Source organism: Acomys minous (genome assembly GCF_964271855.1).
Source record: "Acomys minous genome assembly, chromosome: 1".
In the NCBI taxonomy this organism is placed as follows: domain Eukaryota; kingdom Metazoa; phylum Chordata; class Mammalia; order Rodentia; family Muridae; genus Acomys; species Acomys minous.
Window position 1 is genome coordinate 156,577,021 of NC_140483.1, and position 20,590 is coordinate 156,597,610.

General features: G+C 39.6%; 3 pseudogenes across 3 annotated transcripts; 1 reads left to right on the plus strand and 2 right to left on the minus strand.

Annotated features, from left to right (window-relative positions):
* The first annotated feature begins 5,746 nt into the window (after positions 1 to 5,746).
* On the plus strand, positions 5,747 to 7,902 carry LOC311606048 (heat shock protein HSP 90-beta-like; annotated as a pseudogene). The gene has a single exon. The product of its transcript is annotated as a heat shock protein HSP 90-beta-like (transcript).
* Positions 7,903 to 12,380: 4,478 nt separating this feature from the next.
* On the minus strand, positions 12,381 to 16,329 carry LOC311606865 (cbp/p300-interacting transactivator 1-like; annotated as a pseudogene). Its single transcript has 2 exons — positions 16,324 to 16,329; positions 12,381 to 13,118 (listed from the first exon to the last, which is right to left on the minus strand). The product of its transcript is annotated as a cbp/p300-interacting transactivator 1-like (transcript).
* Positions 16,330 to 16,551: 222 nt separating this feature from the next.
* Positions 16,552 to 17,026, minus strand: LOC311606876 (large ribosomal subunit protein eL32-like; annotated as a pseudogene). The gene has a single exon. The product of its transcript is annotated as a large ribosomal subunit protein eL32-like (transcript).
* Positions 17,027 to 20,590: the final 3,564 nt, after the last annotated feature.

The following is a 20,590-nucleotide window of genomic DNA, read 5'->3' on the forward strand; positions in this document are numbered from 1 at the left end:
TCGGTAACCTGCTGTCCTTCCTCTGAGTGCCACCAGGTCTCCCCCTCCAGGGGACATGGTCAAATGTGAGGCACCAGAGTACATGAGAAAGTCATATCCCACTCTCCACTCAAGTGTGGAGACTGTTCTGACCATTCAATATTTTTTTAAAGTTAGAAAAAATGCTATAGCAGAGAATGAGAGATCTGTATTTATGGCCACATGAAACAGCATGGAGGATGTTGCACAGTCACTAATACATCAACACTTCTCTTTTCATCAGTTCTGAAGCTTGTAGCTTCAGTGAAAGTTGAAATAACTTAAAAAAGAAAAGCATCAGCCAATTAAGAAGAAGCTCTACTGGCAGGAAGGTATTTAAGAGGTATTCTAGAGGAGGGGAGACCAGGTTCAGACCTTGGTGCGGGATGGCCTGGAAGAGAAATATCTGGAGAGAGGGGGATACAAGACATCATCACATTCCATTTTGTGACTCCCCTGAGAACCAGGAATCTGCTATTTTAGACAGACAGGGTCACAAGGGTCTTTTTCCTGTCAGCAGCTCCAAGCAATGTAAATCCTGAGCTCAGTGGCTGATGAATGACATTTAAGTGGGCATCATGTGCAGAGGTCAGTGCTTTGAAAACTTTCTGGATTCCAGAAGCAACCCCAATGGAACACTCTACAGCATCTCTAGTCTTTTTCTCGGTACAAGATAAGAGGGAGTGTGCCAGCCATATTAAAGAGCCATTAGATGTTAGTTTTATCTGTCACTAAAATCTGTGGGTTTTAAGGTAGTTGCATCTTCTTCCATATCAGACCTCACACAGAGCTTACATTGGAAACCTCTTTATGCTTCCTGAAAGTATTATCTGCCCTACAGGTTATTAGTTATGCATCCCAAATCTATGAAAGGGGTGTGAAATGCAATATTCAGTATGATTCATAGGCACTGGGGCCATGGGAAAATCCATAAACATGAGAGAGGTTAGCTTAGAAACATGTAGATTCTTGAGTAAAGTTTCCTGCTGACCTCAGGACTTTCTACGGGCAGGAAACTTCTTCAATATAATTATCATCACATGGAGGCTTGTAAGACTCTAGTTCTTAGGAACTAGAATGCAAATTACTCCGGATTTTTGTCTTAGTTAAGGTTTTATCGTTGTGAAGAGACACCATGACCACAGCAACTTTTATAAAGGAACAGATTTAATTGGGGCTGGCTTTTAGTTGGGAGGTTTAGTCCATTCTTATTATGGCAGGGAGCATGGCAGCATGCAGGCAGATGTGGTTTTGGAGAGGAAGCTAAGAATTCTATACCTGGATTGGCAGACAGCAGGAAGAAAGAAACCCTGGGCCAGGCTTCAGCACTTAAAACTTCAAAGCCCACCCCTAGTGACACACTTCCTCAAACAAGGCCACACCTATTCCAACAAAGCCATAGTTCCTAATAGTGCCACTCCCTGTGAACCTATGGGAGACATTTTCTTTTTTTAAAATTATTTTTATTTTTAAAATTTTATTATCATTTATTCATATTAAACCCCATTTTTAAAAACTTGTATCTTCCTGTTCCCACCCTCTCTTTTTCGTCTGCCCTGTCTCCCTCCCCTAGAACTCTGACTGAGGGGTGCTCCTCCCACACAGTCTGACCACAGCCTATCAGGTTTCATCTGGATAGCCTGCATCCCCTTCCTCTGTGTACCAGCAGAGCCTCCCTGGCAAGGGGAGGTGATCAATCTCGAGCACCAGAGTTCACATCGAAGGCAGTCCCCACTCCCCCGACAACCGTGGAGAATGAGCTGTCCATTGGCTGTATCTTAACTGGGGGGAGGGTCTAGGTTCTCTGCAAGCATTGTCCTTGGTTGGTGCATCAGCTTGCACAGGCCTCCTGGAGTCCACATCCCTTGGTCTTGATGGTATCCCTGTGGGGCTCCTGAACCCTCTGGGTACTTCCATCCATCCCGCTATCCCATACCACTCTTAGCACTCCAGTAAGAGTCCTGCTGTGAGTTCCAGCATCTATCTTGATCCCCCACTGGATGAAGTCTCTCAGAGGACATCAGTGTTGAGCTAATATACCATTCATGTCTTTCTGGGGCTAGGTTACCTCACTCAGGTGATTTTTTTTCAAGTTCCATCAATTTGCCTGCAAATTTCAAGATTTCCTTGTTTTTAATTGCTGAGTAATATTCCATTGTGTGAAGATAGCAGAATTTCTTTATCTATTCTTCAGTTGAAGGACATCTAGGTTGTTCCCAGATTCTGGCTATTATGAATAAAGCTGCTGTGACATATTTGGACAAATGTCCTTGTTGTATGGTGGAGACATTTTCATTCAAACTTCCACAGATGTGGTCAGAGCATCTGGAGCCTTTTATTTGCTTGTCAAACAGGGTGAATTGGCTATTTAAGGAGAATTCTATGTTTGGGGTGACTGGGCCAAATGCTTTGGGAAGTTTTAATTCCTCTGTGGTTGTTTTATAAGGCTAGCTAGCGAGCTTCAGTTATCTTAGTAACGGAGTCTAGTAAATGCTCAAAATGTCAAGTTAAAATAAGTTGTTGCTCACAAACAGGCAGTGAGAACTGATTGAGTAACTCATTGAACATGGACAAGTTCAGCTGGTGATTACATAGATCCTTGATCAGAATTTTCTAGAATCTTTGGTAATAGGAAGGTACTGTGTTTTCCACCAAAAGAGAGATGTAAACACTAAACCAGGTTTTGTAAACCCTTCGATCTACAATGGTGTCCTGCCCACAAGGTATGCTAGGGTATGGTGGCACAAGGCTTGTGGGAGTAACCAACCAATTTCTAATTTGACTTAAGGCCCACTCCACAAGACGGAACCCATACATGACACTTCTCAGGTGACCAAGAACTTGAGACTAGATATGCTAAGGATCTAAGGTAAAGCCAAATACTTTTGGACTAAAAAAATTAGAGATAAAATGACTTTCAATAATATTTTGCTATACTCATAGATTAGTGTTTTGTTCAGCCATAGTCAGAGATGCTTCCTCCTGCCACAGATAGGGACAGATCCAGAGACCCACAGCCAGACATTACATAGAGAGTTAGAGTCCTTGTAACATTCTTTCCTAAATGGCATGTCTGTGTCAAATCCTTTACCTCAGAGATCAGGGAATCCCATGGAATGAAGGTAGAAATTTTGTAAGAGTCATAGGGGATGGAGGATACCAAGAAGATGAGGCCCTCTAAGTCAACATGAGCAAAGTTCACATGAACTTACAGAAATTGAAGCAACATGAACAGAGCCTGCATGATGAGTCTGTGCCACATCCTCTATGCATATGCTATGTTTTCCATTTTATTGTTTCTATGGGACTCATGAGTGTTTGAATGAATGGGTCTCTGATTTGCATGCCTTTTCCGTCTGTTGTTTTGTTTTTTCCAACTGTGATATGATGATTGTTGTTTTATCTTATTATATCTTATTATGTTATATTTTATTATCTCTTAGATGCCTGTTTCTTTCTAATGAGAGAAGAAATAAAGTGGATCCATGTGAGAGGGGAAGTGAGGAGGAGCTGGGAGGAGCAGAGGGTGGGAGCATCATAATCAGGATATATTATATGAAAAAGAATCTATTTTTAATGAAAGGAGAAAAAGGAATGAAGAGAGAAAGAGAGAGAGAAAGAGAGGGAGAGAGAGAGAACAAGTTAACCTAACCTAGGTGGAGATTTCAAAGTTTTCAAAATTTTCCTTTGAGTGTTAAAATAACTATTTCTATTAGTGTATGTTAATGGTACAAAGCAAAAGGTTTTATTGACATATTCATGTGTGCCTATAAAGTGCTAAGATCATATTCATCTCCTCTCTTGTTTCTTGTTTACCTCCCCACTTCCCTTCTTACATCCCTAATGGTCTCCCTTTTATTTCTATGACCTTGTGCACCCTACCTGGATTCTACTCATGCACCTATAAGAATGTCATGCTTGTCATTGTGGAACTGGGTTATTTCACTAAAACAGTAATTTCTAGTTCTAAGAAATTTTTTTTGCAACTGAAAATATTTCATTATTTTTTATAACTGAATAACATTCTATTATATAATCATATTGTCTGTGTGTTGTTTATTTATTTCAACACCACATTTACATTCTTTTATTCTTTCCTCTTCCTTCTTTTACCTCTTCCTCCTCCTTTGACAGGATCTCTGCATATACTCCTGGCTATCCTAGAACTCTCTATGTAGGCCAGGCTGTCTTGGAACTTGTAGGGATCCACATACTTTAGCATGCTCAGTCCTGGGCCTACCAATGCCTGGCAACATTTTCTTTAACCATTCAGGCACTGATGGATATCTATGTTGGTTCCTTAATTTACCTGTTGTGGATAGGTATATATAGAGATTTCTTCACAGTGTGCTGGATCAGTGGAGACTCTATTTTTAATTTTTGTGCAATCTCCATACTGATCTCTTAGTGGTTGCATAAATGTACAAGAGGAAGTTAGGCCCTTTTCTCCCCTCGAATACTTTTGTGTATTGGTATATTTGATGCTTCAGAAACAGGGTGTCAGTATTTGACCTAACTTTCTATGTAGCCAAATCTAACTTTGAACTAATAGCAATCCTCCTGCCTCATCCTCCCAAAGGCTGAACTACTTTGTCCAGCTCCTTGCTTATTAGCATTTCTTGTTGCTTGTTTTCTTGATAATGGTATGTGTGGAATCTCAGTGTGGCTTTGATTTCCATTTCCCTGATAATGGGCATTTTTAGTGTACTTACCAGACCTTTCTACATCTTCATTTGAAAAATGTCTGTTCCGTTTTGCTGCCTACTAATTAACTGGGTTGTTTTATCGCTTGGTGTTGACTTCTTTGGATATTTTGCATATTTTCTTTAGTTGGTGTTACTCTTGCTGTGATGAAACACCTTGATTTGGAGAGGAAAGGGTTTATGTTGCTCACAGTTCTGTAAAACAGTTCGTCATCAAAAGCAGTTAGAGCAGGGACTTAAGCAGGACAAAAACCTTTAGTCAGGAGCTGATGCAGAGGCCATGGAGGGATGCTACTTACTGCCTTGCTCCTCATGTCTTGCTCAGCCTGCTTTCTTATATAATCCAGGACCACCAGATCAGGGATGGTACCACTTGCAATGGTCTGGGTCCTCCCCATCAACCCAGCCTTATAGCTGGATCTTCTGCAAATATTTTCTCAATTGAGGCTCCTTGTAACAAGCTGATATAAAACTAGCCAGCATATACAATTTTAGAGGTTAATACACAGGTGCATATATACCTAGCAAGGATTTTTCCCATCTGTGGGTTGTTTCCTCACTGTGTTGATTGTTTCTTTTGTTGTATGGAAACTTTTTGAATTTGAACCAATCCTGTTTGTTGAGAAAAAAAAGTTTTCTAGTTAAAAATTCCCTTTTTATGAAACAGATAATCCAGAGAAAAACACAGAAGACTTTAGAAAACCCAAGATTGAGCATCAATTCTTACCTTTAATAGTTGAGCTCCTTTAAAAAAATCACTTAATCTTTTTATTTGTCTGCTTTAAGCATAAAACAGAGGCCTTGGCATGTAATTTGATGCATTCATGTAATGCTCCCATAAATGATGGTATGTCAACAACTGGCAAGTAAGGAACCTGAGCATGGCAGTGGCTTTAACAAGGGTATTTTAAAGGACTTTTAGGGGGGAGTATGCTAAAGATTTGTAGCTGACACCTCTCTTGAGTCACCCCTGCACAGCCTAGGCATGCTGTGCGGATTGGAAGTGGTCCAGGCTTATGCTGCTCTGTACTAGTACTTGGCTTTTCTGTCAAGATGCCTGAGGAAGTACACCATGGAGAGGAAGAGGTAGAGACCTTTGCCTTTCAGACAGAAACCCAGCTCATGTCCCTCATCATCAATACTTTCTACTCAAACAAGGAAAACTTTCTGTGCAAATTGATCTCTAATGCCTCTGATGCCTTGGACAAAATCTGGTATGAGAGCCTGACAGATCCTTCCAAGTTGGAAAGTAGCAAAGAGCTGAAAATTGGCATTATTCTTAAATCTCAGGAACACATGCTGACTTTGGTGGACACAATCATTGGCATGACCAAGGCTGACCTCATAAATACTTGGGAACCATTGCTAAGTCTGGCACAAAAGCCTTCATGGAGGCTCTCCAGGCTGGTGCAGACATCTCCATGACTGGGAAATTTGGTGTTGGACTCTATTCTGCCTATCTAGTGGCAGCGAAAGGGATTGTGATCACAAAGCACAATGATGATGAGCAGTTTGCCTGGGAGTCTTCTCCTGGTGCCTCCTTCACAGTTCATGCAGACCACGGTGAGCCCATTTGTTGGGGTTTCAAGGTGATCCTTCACCTCAACGAAGACCAGACATAGTACTTAGATGACAGGAGAGTCAAGGAAGTGGTGAAGAAACCCTCCCAGTTCATACACTATCCTATCACCCTCTATTTGGAGAAAGAATGAGAGAAGGAGATCAGTGATGATGAGGCAGAGAAAGAGTAAGGTGAGAGAGAGAAGGAAGAGAAGGATCATGATGAGAAAGAAGCCTAAGATTGAAGATGTGGCATCAGATGAGGAGGATGTCAGTGGCAAAGACAACAAGAAGAAGACAAGGAAGATTAAGGAGTTGAATAAGAAGACGCCTTTTTGGACCAGAAACCCTGATGACATCATTCAAGAGGAATATGGTGAATTCTTTAAGAGCCTCACCAATGACTGGAAAAACCACTTGGCAGTCAAACACTTCCTTGTTGAAGGTCAATTGGAATTCGGAGTACTGCTCTTTATTCCTCAGAGAGCTCCCTTTGACGTTTTTGAGAACAAGAGGAAGAAGAAGAAGAACTTCAAACTGTATATCTGTGGTGTGTTCATCATGGACAACTATGGTGAGCTGGTGCCTGAGTACCTCAACTTTATCCATGATGAAGTTGACTCTGAGCACCTACGTCTGAACATCTCCTGAGAAATGCTCCAGCAAGATCCTGAAAGTCATCCTCAAAAACATTGTCAAGAAGTGCCTTGAGATCTTTTCTGAGTTGGCTAAAGACAAAGAGAACTATAAGAAATTATACAAAGCATTTTCCAAGAATTTAAAGCTTGGAATCCATGAGGATTCCACTAATCAGAGAGATTTTACCTCTCTGAGCTCCTCCACTATCATACCTCTCAGTCTGGAGATGACATGACTTTCCTGTCAGAGAATGTATCTCACATGAAGGAGGCACAGAAGTCCATCTACTATATCCCTGGTGAGAGCAAAGAGTAGGTGGCCAATGCTGCCTTTGTGGAGCATGTGAGGAAACATGGCTTTGAGGAAGTGTGAATGACTGAGCCTATTGACGAGTACTGCATGAAGCTGCTCAAGGAGTTTGATGGAAAGAGCCTGGTCTCGGTGACTAAGGAGGGCCTGGAGCTACCAGAGGATGAGGAAGAAAAGAAGAAAATGGAGGAGAGCAAGGCAAGGCAAAGTTTGAGAATCTCTGCAAGCTCATGAAGGAGATCTTAAATAAGAAGGTTGGAAAGGTAACAATCTCCAATATGCTTGTCTCTTCACCCTGCTGCATTGTGACAAACACCAATATGAAGGCCCAGGCATTGTGAGACAACTCTATAATGGGCTACACAATGGCCACAAAACACCTAGAGATCACTTCTGACCAACCCACTGTGGAGACCCTGCAGCAGAAGGCTGAGGCAGACAAAAATGACAATGCTCTCAAGGACCTGATGGTGTTGCTGTTTGAAACTGTTCTGCTACCCTCTGGTTTCTTACTGTAGAGGGTACTCCATCCTTATCTACTACATGATTAAGATAGGCCTGGGCATTGATGAAGATGAATTGACAACAGAGTAGCCCAGTGCTGCTGTTCCTGATGAGATTCCTCCAACTTGAGTGTGATGAGGATGCCACTATCATGGAAGAAGTAGATTAAAGAACCCTTGGGAAGCCATGCCATCTGTATCATTTCCCCTAGTAGCTTTGGCCCACCTGGCTCTCTGCTCATGTCAAGAAGAATCTCTTCTCTCCTGTCTTTGTGCCTTTATGCATGAAAAACCCTCCCACAGAATAGCAGGGTTGGGTATTGTGTGTTGTGTTTTTTTTCTTTATTTGGTTTATTTTGTTCTGAAATTAAAAGTATGCAAAATAAAGAAGATGCAGTTTTAAAAAATTCATAGCTGATATTCAGAAAGATGGGCACCAGAAGAAAAGAATAGAGGTTTGTTTTCTATGCCTGTTCTATATCATCAAGGTCCATAGACGTGATCAACCAAATGCAGTCTTAAAAAGGGCCAGTGTGGTAGTGATTAAAGTCTAAACGAAAATAGCACTCCTTCGTTTATACTTAGAAAAAATATGATCGCTTATAACCTTTTGCTAGCAGGCCTGCGAATCTTTCCATTATAAACAGACATTTTGCAAGGGAACTTAAATCTCTAGTAGAAAGAGGATGACTAGAAGATACACAGTGGAAAAATAAAAATAAGTCAACTAAAGGCTTTGCTGGCTTATTTGAAGAGCCATGACTCCTACATAAAAATCAACCTACCAAAGAACCCTTTGCGATCATGTGAGGGACAGCTTCAGGGAGAAATATCACCTTTCCCTCTGTTCCAATCTCCTGGTTTAAGCAGATTGGATGAAAAGAATCCATGGAATATAATTAGAAGCTCAATGTAAGTCTGATGTGAGAACACAAGTCTGGGGCAAAGAGGCAAAAAGATCAGAAATTCAAAGCCATCCTCACCAACATAGTGGGTTTAAGGTCAGCTTATCTCATAAAGCAAAAGCAAATAAACCAACAAACCCATATAGAAAACACACATAAAAAACATGTTTTAAATTACTATTTTTTCTTTTCTTGACCTAGATGGCAAACTTAGTTTGAGAAACTTTATTACATTTTATTCAGTTTGTGCTAGGGGATATATCACACGTGTGACACAGGGCACACATGGGGGCCAGCAGACAACTCCTGAGGATTCTTTCTCCATTTCCATAATGAGGTTCCTTGAGGACAGAACTCAGGTTCTTGGGTTTGGCCGCAAGTGGTTTGATCTGCTGAGCCATCTTAACAGCCTCCTAATAAACATCTCTATCCTTGCCTAGTTAGGTGAAGAGTCTCTACCTGATATATTCACCTTTATGAAAAATACACCTTGTATCTATTTCAAACTACAATAAAAATGTGATTGGTGATTAAAATTTGTAGTTTCTTTATTATTCAATATACAGAATTTCTTCCTACAGTACATTTTCTTCTTTCTTAGTTCCATGGAGCCTTTAAAATTTCCCAGGTAAACTATGTGAGTGTGTTCATTCCTTGATCAGTTGTTGCTCATTTACTTTGCTTTATTTGTATATTCTGAGTTGTACAAAGTCAATCCATTAGAGAATGAAACAGATTGAAGAATAAAGAAAATGAGCTGAGTAGACAAAGGTGTTAAGGCCAGGATGATTTTGAGCTCCTGTGAATGTCTTCTGCAGCTGGCAGATGTTTAAGTCTGATTCTTTCTTTCAAGGTACAATCCTCTCCTCTCCCACTGCTGAAGATCTCTCTCGTGTATATGGCATGGATGAATGCACCGTCTCTGACTGGACACTTACTGGGGCACCAGACCTGAACAATCTCTTTGGTTTTCATCAGCCTCCCTGGCGCCTCTCTTAATAAACCCTATTCAGTTGGCTGCTGCTTAGCCAGCTTGCTCTGGCACTTGGCCCTGCCATCAGTGAGCATGCAGTGACTTCCAAATAGGTTCCACTTAGCTGCTTGAGTAAAGCCTCTCTTTTTTGAGTTTTTCAGGCATATGGAGCTGATCATTTCTAAGTCCTTCAAGTATCCTGCATATTCAGAATATGGCTTTTTGATTTGTCGGTTTGAAACTCTGATAGGAAGTTAAGGTAGGACTCAAAAGCTACTCTAAGAACAATTCTCTAATATGAACTTTAAATAATTTATTTTTTGAATTAAGCTAATACTTGACAAATCAGTATGTCACTTCCTGTGATAGCATTGCTTAGACAGAGAAGCTTCGTATGTTGAAATGGCCAAGCAGCATCCATCACACACATCTGGCTAATGTTCCTTCTTTTCCTTCCTATTTGATCACTTAACGTTTTGAAACTATGCTAGATTCTGGAGTTATCAAAATTCAACAGACATAATCAACAAGTGAATGTACCCTTATAGGCTGAGTGTGATGAAATGTCATCCTAGAAAAAGTAAAGGAGGTCCTGTTGGCAGTTAAGTTGATCTTAGGCTTTCTCAGAGGCCCTGTTGAAAGGATAAAGGGAACATTAGTTCTGTGTACTTGCCTAGGGAAAGTCTTGGAAAGGTCTGGTCTGGGGCCAGAGTAGAGCCTGGGTCTCTTAGAAGTTACAGTTCCTTTCCGGGAAACTCAGTTTTCTCCCCCTGAAGAGCTGTGGTGATCAGTTCCAAGTGTCTGATGTATCTTGATTTTCTTTGCCAACATTGTCTGACTTAGCTCTCTGCTGACTTTTGTCCTGAGTAATGTGTAAGATGGTGTACATCTTAATAAACTCACTTGGCATAAATTATCAGCTATCTGTCTTCTTTATTTCTTATTCCCAATATTCCTACTCCATGCCTAGTAGTTTAGGTCAGGGTCCTGTGGAAACATTAGGAAAGGTGTGTATATATCTGCTTTGTAGAATTAGGTGGGACTTTTCTTCTAACAGGAAGATTTTTATAAACTGAGATATGAAAACCAGTAGAAGTTGATAATGTTGAAGACCTTGCTCGCTCCGGGGGGGGGGGGGATATTTATATACATAAGAATGAAGTAAGATTACTATGTATTCTGGACACTAAAAGGATTCTATTTTGGGTTAAACATTCATGAGGAGAGTTGAAGCTGGAGGTTCTAATGAGATTAGAAGTGAGATTTGAACATACAAACAAAACATGCCTATGTTTGCAAACGTGAAACTGCTCATAATCCATGCACCATCTGAGAAATGTTTGTCTATAATTACTTGCAGAGGCACTATCATGTTCAGAATGATTAGAATCGCAAGATTTTCTTTTTGCGGGAGGGTTTCTTATGCTCATCTTTCATCTACCTTTTCAATCAATCATTCACTTGACAATCATATAGTGAGGCCCAACTCCTGGCCAAGACTTTTGCAAGCACCTTTGGACTCATTTATCAATAAGATGTCCTCTGTGCATCAGTTTTTGTAGGGGAGACAGAGAAGGGAGTCAATGATTATAATTTAAATTTTATGAATATGAGTCTGCTATTCTAAATTATATTGTAGATACTTTCCAAGGGAAGATGGAGGAGGGAAATGGAAGAGCATTACCAAAGAAGGTAATGTGCTGGAGGTAGATGGGGTGAGGTAATAAGCAAATGAATGATGGGCTGAGGGAAATATTATGGATAGTGGGCACATTTATGAAGAGACAGGAAGCACATGAAGACATGTGTGCAGTATTTTGTAAAGTATATGATGTTTATACAGACCAAAGAAAAATGGCCTTCTTGTAAGCTATAAAGAAATGTGATCGGAAAGGCAAGAAAGGGTGATTGATCTGGAAACCATCTGTTACTCACTATTAAGTATAGTTATTCTTAGTTAAATTTTGTGATGTTGATAGAATCTGAGCTTATAGGAAGTATATTCCTAGATTTTTTATATTTGTAGCACTTATTTGCAGGTACTCTTAGAAAGCATTTAGCTTGTGGAAGTTTGACAGTGGTGCTAGGAGAGGTCATTTTAAAGAAAACTTCTTAATTGTTCTTATTCTTTTGGAGACCAGAATATTATTGGGTGATATTTAAGGGGAAGGCCCTGGTGTAGTAATTTCTACATTTTAATAACATGTATCTAAGTATATAATTATATGTAAACATGTATAAATATATTTGTGTATATATGTGTATGTAAATTATATATATATGCTTATCTTTTCTTTTGAATATTGGTGGACGCTATGTAGGTGGAGAAATAGATTTTTATAATATTTAAAAGGAAGAATATTATTACCTTTATATCCTTTCAAATAGTAAAGAAAATGTAGTTTGGTGAAGAATCACTTAAGTATCATGTTGGTTTTTTTTATCTTAACTTTCTATTTTATGATTTCTATTTATTTATTTTGGATTTTTTTTTTGAGATAGGGTTTCTTTGTGTAGCCTTGGCTATCCTGGACTCACTTTGTAGACCAGGCTGGCCTCAAACTGACAGAGATCTGTCTGCCTCTGCCTCCTGAATACTGGGATTACAGGCATGTACCACCACACCTGCTACACAAAGTTTGCTCAGAATGCCTCAGGCAGGTTAAATTCTAGATATTTGGCTTTAATGTTCTTTTTTCTTCTTTGCAAGTAACTTTTATTTACAACAGAATTGGTGGCTTTGATTCTCAGTTTTTAGGGACACTTGACATCAGGAGCCAGAGGGAAAGTCTGCAGTGAAATCAAATTTATTCTGTCCCAGCCACAGCTCGGGATGCTCATTGGCTCTGACTAGCCCCAGTTCTACCATCAGAAACATCAGTACCTCCTCAACCACTGGGTCAGAATCAATGATAGCAGGGCTCTGGGAACCAGCAGGAAGAAAGGCTGACCCTGCTGTCCTGGCCTGGGCCCCAATGGTCCAGTTTTATGGGGGCCCTGTCTCCCCTGGTTGGCCTGCAGTGGCAGCAGGCAGTAGCAATGGCAGCAACAGCCACCGCTGCAGTGCCTTGATACTGTCTGTTAAGCTTCTGCAGCTGCATGCTGGCCAGCAGGTGAAGGGTGGTGTTCAGGTTGAAGGGTGGAGGTTTGGTAGGAGGTGTGGTAGTAGGAAAGCCTATTGAAGATGTTGACCCAGAGGGGCTACTGGGGACCCCATTAGCTTTGGCACCATTTGAGGTGACCCCATTGTAGTGCAGGATGGTCACTGCTTTACAAGCTTTAGAGTAGGCCAGAAAGTTCATCTCCTGATTGGCATCCTCTCTCACAGAGGTGGGACCACCCTTGACATGGCAGACCTTGGCATAGCTGGCATTTCAGAACCAGGATAGAAGTCAGATAAATTGGTGGGAGTTGATGCCTTCAGCTGGGTCTCTTTGTGGAGGGCCCAATAGGTTACTGTGTCTTCTTGTCTGGTCCTCTTTGCCAGGAGCTGCCTTGTGCCTATAGGCTGTGAGAGGAGCAGCTAGCAGGAGCAAGCCTCCTCACAGCAGCTCAGCAGAGCACTCTTGCCTTTAATTTTCAATTAAAGCCAGGTTTATAATGTTATGAAATCTCAGACAGGACATTTTAGTGACGAGGTGAGAAATTGAGATCTTAACATCCTAAAACCCCGCTAATCTTGTGTTAGTTCCTAACAAGATTTTTCAATTTTCTCATTTTTCTCCTTTCTGTCTTTTCTTTCACAGCATTTCATGTAAGCCTCCAAATTGAGAAGTGATGAAGTGAAACTGGGTGGACAGCTGACAAGTCTTTTCATGATGGTTGTCCGTTAAAGCTTTTATTCTGTCCATAGAGTGGGCCAAATCCACTTGGAAGTGACGGGAAATACATAGCTAAAACATGAGATTGATTTTAGAGGTTCTGTCAGTTTTGAAAAAAAAAAAATCTGTCAACACCATCATGGTTCATGTTGGCAGAATCAGACAATGCCTTTTTTTGTAGGCTGATAGAATTTCTCAGTGTTTATCTCTACTGAGTCTTACATTTAGTATTTCAGCCTATGTTTAGTTCACAGGATTCTTCGCTGTTACACTAGAAGATTAAATGCTACATACTTACCACACATTGATCTTTGCTTTTGTTATTAAATGAAGTTCCACACTACTCTAAGAGATAATTTAAATGATGATTGTTAAGAAATTAGCACAGACTAAGTTCCCTTCTGACTCCAGGCAACTAAGAATCCTATGAAAGCCTGATCAAAGGAAGGCTACATGTAGGCAGAGGGACAGACAGAGCGGCGTTATCAGTTAAGACTAGGAGAATGTGGTGCAAATTGACCAGGGTAATCTCAAACTGAGATCCAACCCCTGAGTCTCCAGGACAGATGTTGTGTAGTCTGTACCATCTGAAAAAGAATCAGGTAGTGAGGGGGAGAGGGGACGTATTAGCTGGGGTTGAGAGGAACAGAAAAAAAGACTAGATGATAGCATCCTAGTAAGAGACCATCCTCCATTGACAAAAGTAAGCAAAGGCATAAGAGTGGGTCTCCCAAATCTCAGAACCTGGACCACAGAATGCCCCACATAGAACTCACACTCTCCAGGGCAGTAGAGCCAGAAGTGCAGTTAGCAGCAGAAGGATGTCAGACTAAGGAACTGGAGCAAGATGTGGGTCTCACAGAAACTCCTTTCAGGAGGAAGCATAGACTGATAGGAAGGACACACTGACTTCACATGTTTGAATCGATGACATATAGTCTCTAGAATTTTCCTAATTGCTCCTTATGTGTCTAACCCAAATACTGTTCTATTCGTCACACTTTCCTCCCTCTTTGCTCCCTTTCTCATTACCTCTTCCTTTTCATTTATTACTTATGGAGAACATTAGCCGTTAAATCCCATAAACTCTGCCTTTTTCCTAGTAAGTAGCTTTGTGCTGCTGTTTCCCAATCTTATCAGGAAAACAAGACACACAGGTGTCTTCTGTTGCAAGTTAGGACCTGGAATGCTGCCAAGGCACTGTGAATGGTGCTGTGGTTGTCTGTACTCCAACACAGGTGCCAGTGAGCATAGCATAAATGAAGAGCAGCCAGCAGGAAGAAATAGGTAAAGCAAACAAAGAAAAAAATACAAAAATGCAGAAAGTAAACATTGGAAAATAGGTCAACACATGGATCAGACACAATGAAGAAACACTCAAGATATAAGATAAGTCACCAGGAAATCTTCCTATCTTTGTAGCTCCTCAGTAACAAAAGCCAAAGATAAGGCGATAGTAGACATTTCAGGCAACAATTTCAGAGTCTTGCTGTTAGGATTTTGCTTTAGTCTGTCTACTTGCCTGCTTACCTGCCACGGGGGGGGGGGGGGGAGAATGGAGGGGAGTGGCCCTGCCCTGGGCCATATAAAAGACAGACCCTCCATATGGCTTTCTCTCTACCTCTCTCTATCTCTCCACCTTTCTACCTCTCCTCTCTATCTTTTACTACCTCTCTCTCTCTCTCTCTCTCTCTCTCTCTCTCTCTCTCTCTCCATGTGTCTTTCCAGAGACAGTTCCTGTATCTCCCTATTAAGCCTCTTAAGTGGATCTGTTGTGTGGTGTGATTCCATCCCTCTGTACAGCTCCACTGTTCACTTCTAACCTCTGCTGCCCACGTTTTACACTTGCTCTTTCAAGGGATCAGTAACCACACGGATGACCCAACTCAACAGACGAGGGAAGGAAAAGAATCAACTTAGGAAATACATAAGGAAATTATCAAAGTAGGTGAAATGATTAGCAACTTATAGAAGAAATAAAATAATGATATAAAATTTCAAGAAGGAAATTGAGATTCTGAAATAGAAGCAGGCAGAAATGACAGAAATAAAAACACCGGGGTTTGAATTAAAAACACAATAGAATGCATGATCAATAGGTAAGATCAAGAAGGAAAGAATTTCAGTGAAGGAGGACATGGTTGAGACAATCATACATCCAGGCATACATACAAAGAAAATAGTGACAATAGTAAGAAACTTTCAAAAACTTTGGGATATAGTCAGGAGACCAGACTCCACAGCCTAGAAGAAGAGTTAAAGTTCAAAAGTCATAAACAATTCATTCAATGTAATTGTAGCAAACAGTTTACTAGCACCCCGAACCCCCAAAGGACATAGAATAGCATGAGATATTTAGCATGTGTAAAAATAGCCTTTTAAAGGCATATTCCAGTAAAGATGACAAAAATACAAAGCAAAGAAACAACATTAAAAGCTGTAAGGAGAAATAACTAATTTGTAAATGAGACTACATCAGAATAATAGCAGTCTCATCAGTATTATTTTTTTATTACTTGTTTTTATATTTGTTTGCTTTTCAAGGCAGAGTTTCTTTGTGTAGTCCCGGTTGTCCTGAAACTCATTCTGTAGACCAGGCTGGCCTCGAACTCACACACATCTGCCTGCCTCTGCCTTTTGAGTAAATGGAAATGGAAATCAAGCTGGTATAGCTATTCTTATATGTGAAAAAGTAGATTGAAAGGTAACACTAACCACAAGAGATAAAGAATAAATTGTATATTTATAAGGAAATTATTCATCAGTAATTCATAACTATTGGCCATATATGCATACTAAACTTTGAGGTTTCTAAGTTTATAAAACAAATGTTAATAGTACAAAAGTCCATAGATTATGATGCAGTAATAGTAGGCGGCTTTACTATATTACTTTCATCTTTAAATAAGTCTTCCAAACAAAAAATCAATAAAGAAACTGCATATATAAATTATATCACAGACTAATTGGATTACCAGGTATCTATAAAGTGCTCCATTTAGTAGGTATGGGATATGTTTTCATCTAAGCAGTTCAAAGAATGTTCTATAAAATTAACCACACTCACTGGAGAAAAGATAGCCTTTTTAAAAACACAAATAAAACACACATGCCAGCCATCTATTCATTTTCTCCGCTGCAGAGCCTGGAGTTGGGATTGGTGACTATGATGACCATCTGTGCTGCTTTTTTCTTCAATGACTTTTTGGTTCTTAGAGGAAGCATTGTGAGCAATTTCAGCACAGTAAGATTTGTTGCACATCAGCAGCTCTTCTAGCTCCTTGACATTGTGAAACAAAAACTTCCAGAAGCAGCTAGGGAGCATGTGCTTGGTTTTCTTATTGCTCCCATAACCAGTGTTGGGCATCAGGATCTGTCCCTTGAATCCTCTCCATACACTGCTGTCAGTACTTCTGGGATTTTGCCAGTTTTGGGTAATTTTGACTTATTGGTCTGACTGGTGCCTGGTGAACTTCTTGGTCCTCTTTTTGGTGATCTTGGGCTTCACCTGAGGCCAGAGGGCAGCTGTGATGCTGCTAAAGAGATGGCAGTCACCTGATAGGTAGTGCCAAGGAAGAAGGAAGGAGCCTTTCATCAAATAGTATTGGAAAAGCTCAATATCTACATGTAGTAGAAAAATATAGTTTATCCATCATTCTGAACAAAAATCAATTAAAATGCAAAAAAGAAGAGCCTTTCTCTTTTCCCCCTCCACCCCTCTTATCAAAATATTTTATCAAAATGGGCGTGAGCCTTTAAATTGAATCAAAAGAGAACATGGTCAAACTTAGCAAACTACAAAATTCACCTGCATTCAGTCATTGTTTTTTCAAATTCAGACAACTCTTCATAAACATTTCTAATTAAATTAGAAGAATCAAACAAACAACCTCTATATATTTTAAGATGACATTATTTCAAGGGTAGAAAAAATGCTTTGTGATTACAAACACAAAAGGATCTAATTTGAGGTTCTGTAACAAAATTAGTACAAGATGGGCTGTTACACAGTGATGCCTTTAGCAATTTCTTTTAAATTACAGACTTTGTTTCTCTTTAAGGTTTAATTGTACAAACTTTCTCAATTATCTGTAGTTACTATTCTTCAGATTCAACAATGCTGGCAGTGATAAGCCATGTGCAAACAACAGGGAGCCTGAATAAATCTCTACACTAGAATTGTAATGAGCTGAGGCAATTTCCTCTATTAGAAGATTTAAAATGAGAAATTCACAGATCTTATTCATTAATTGTTGCACTGTAATTAATGGTACTGTCTTTGTCTAGTGTATATTGTTACAGATATTGTCAGAGATTGGGTATATTTCACAAGAACGGAGATTACTTTACTTCCTCCTTTAAGGGCTAAAAGTCCAAAATTAAGTGGCCACTTTTAGCAAGGATCTTATGCCGGACAGTAAAAGGACAAATGGCCACAGGGAGAGGCAAGTAAATGTAGTGGGACAGACTTACTATATAACAATGCCTTCTTAGGAACATGTTTTCTTCTAGAAGACTGTTGAAATCTCTACTCAACACTTAAGGCCTTTATCTGTCAACATCAGCACAGCAATTGCCTGTTAGCATAGCTTTCAGCATGTAGACATCTAGTTAGACCAGCACCATTTCTTGAAGATGCTATCTTTTCTCTGTTGTATGGTTTTGGCTTCTTTGTTAAAAATCAAATGGCTGTAGGAGTGTGGGTTTATTTCTTGGTCTTCAATTCCATTCCATTGGTCAACCAGCCTATTTTTTTATCCCAGTACCATGTCATTTTTATTACTGTTGGTCTAGAGTACAGCTTGAGATCAGGGATGGGGATTCCTCTGAAAAAAAAATCTTCTATTGTACAGGATAGTTTTGGCTATTCTGGGTGTTTTGTTTTTCCATATGAACTTGAGAATTGTTCTTTCAATGTCTGTAAAGAATTGTGTAGATATTTCAATAGGGATTGCATTGAATATGTAGATTGCTTTTGGTAAGAGGGCCATTTTTGCTATATTGATCCTCCCAATCAATGAGCATGGAAGATCTTTCCATCTTCTGATATCATCTTCAATTTTTTCAGAGTCTTAAAGTTTTTTCATGCAAATCTTTCATTTGTCTGACTAGAGTTATACCAAGATATTTTATATTTGCGAATAGATCCATATTTATCACCTTGCACAAAACTAAAGTCCAAGTGGATTAAAGACCTCATATAAAACTATACACACTAAATCTGTTGGAAGAAAAAGTGAGAAGAGCCTTGAACTCATTGGCACAGAAGACAACTTTCTAAACACAACACCAATAGCTCAGTCTCTAAGATCAACAATGATAAATGGTACCTCATCAGACTGAAAATCTTCTGTAAGGCACAGAAGACAACTTTCTAAACAGAACACCAATAGCTCAGTCTCTAAGATCAACAATAATAAATGGTACCTCATCAAACTGAAAAGCTTCTGTAAGGCAAAAGACACTGTCAACAAAACAAAATGACACCCTACAGACTAGGAAAAGATCTTCAACAATCCTACATCTGACAAAATATAAAATATATAAATATATAATATAAAATATAATATATAAAAATAACTCAAAAAACTACACACCATCAAACCAAATCATTCAATTAAAAAGTGAGGTAAAGAGCTAAACAGAGAATTCTCAACAAAGGAACATCGAATGACTGCGAAACACTTAAAAGACATTTTTAAATTTCCAAATTTACAAAGAAATCCCAATTTATAGTCAAACTTGCCTCATAGGGGAAAAAACTTTAATATTTGATGTCTACCGTACAAGACTTTCACCTATCATGGCAGAGGGAACAGTTGTATTATATTAAAATCTGGATTTTAATCATGATTGGAATTTTAATTCCAACAAGAATCCTTGGAAAATGTCACAGATAGGCTGTTTTCTTTATTCAGTACACACAAGTGTGAATTGTTCCCAGTTTATGGAAATGTTGAATAAAAAAATTTCAATGATCTTGAAAAAAAAAGAAACTATGGTATATTTACACAACAGAATACTACTGAGCCATTAAAAAGGAAATATTGAATTTTTCAGGTAAATGAACTGAACTAGAAACAATCATCTTGAATGAGGTAACGTTTCTGGACTCTGGGTGGAGTGCTGAGAGTGGTATGGAGGAATGGGGGCATGGAAGGACCCAGAGGGTTCAGGAACCCCATAGGGAGACCATGAAGACTGGATCCATCGGGACCTGCACAACTGTTGCACCAGCTAAAGACACGCATACAGAAAATGTACACCCCCTGTTCAGACATAGCCAATGAAAAACTCATTCTCCATGCTTGTGGTGGGAGCACTGCCTCTGACATGAACTCTGGTACTCCCAATTTGATCACATCCCCTTGGTGGGGAGATCATGAGGGTGACAGAGGAAGGGGATGCAGGCTATCTGGATGAGACCTGATAAGCTGTGGTCATATGGTGGGGGAAGAGGTCCCTTTCTGTCAGGGGTCTAGGAAAGGGGAATGGGATGGAAGAGGGAGGGATGGTTAGAATGGAAGATACAAGGGAGAGAACAACAATAGGGATGTAATCTGAATAAGTTATAATAATAAATAAATGAAATAAGCAACTATGAGATGCTTTTAATAATAAGATAAAATATAATGATATAAATATGTAAAAAAAAAAACACCCCTCCCAAACAGAACAAAAAACAAAACAAAACAAAAAACCAACCACAACAAAAAAATACCATAGCTTTCAGAGGGCACAGAGCAAATACAAATTGTAGCAGACACTAACAAATATTTGACCAGTATCAAGTGTTGTGACACAGAGATAAACCAGTTCTGACCCCTCTCATTGGAACCTTAAAATTAATATAGTATTTGGTGATGGAACAGTCCCAATGAGTGAATTGTTTTGTTCTAAAGGTTTGTCCACAGAGGATCTGGTTTCATAGCAAACTCTTCTGGCTCTAATTTTAACTTTAAGTTTAAGTCAGGGCTTGTTTCAAAAGAGTCGATGAGAACTTCAGTCATGACAAAGAAGTGCAAAGAAGGTCATCTTGGAAAATCCAAAATCTGTGGAAAGAAAACTGAGGTGAATGAGCTCTCTCTCTCTCTCTCTCTCTCTCTCTCTCTCTCTCTCTCTCTCTCTCTCTCTCTCTCTCTCTTCTTCCAAGTTTCTA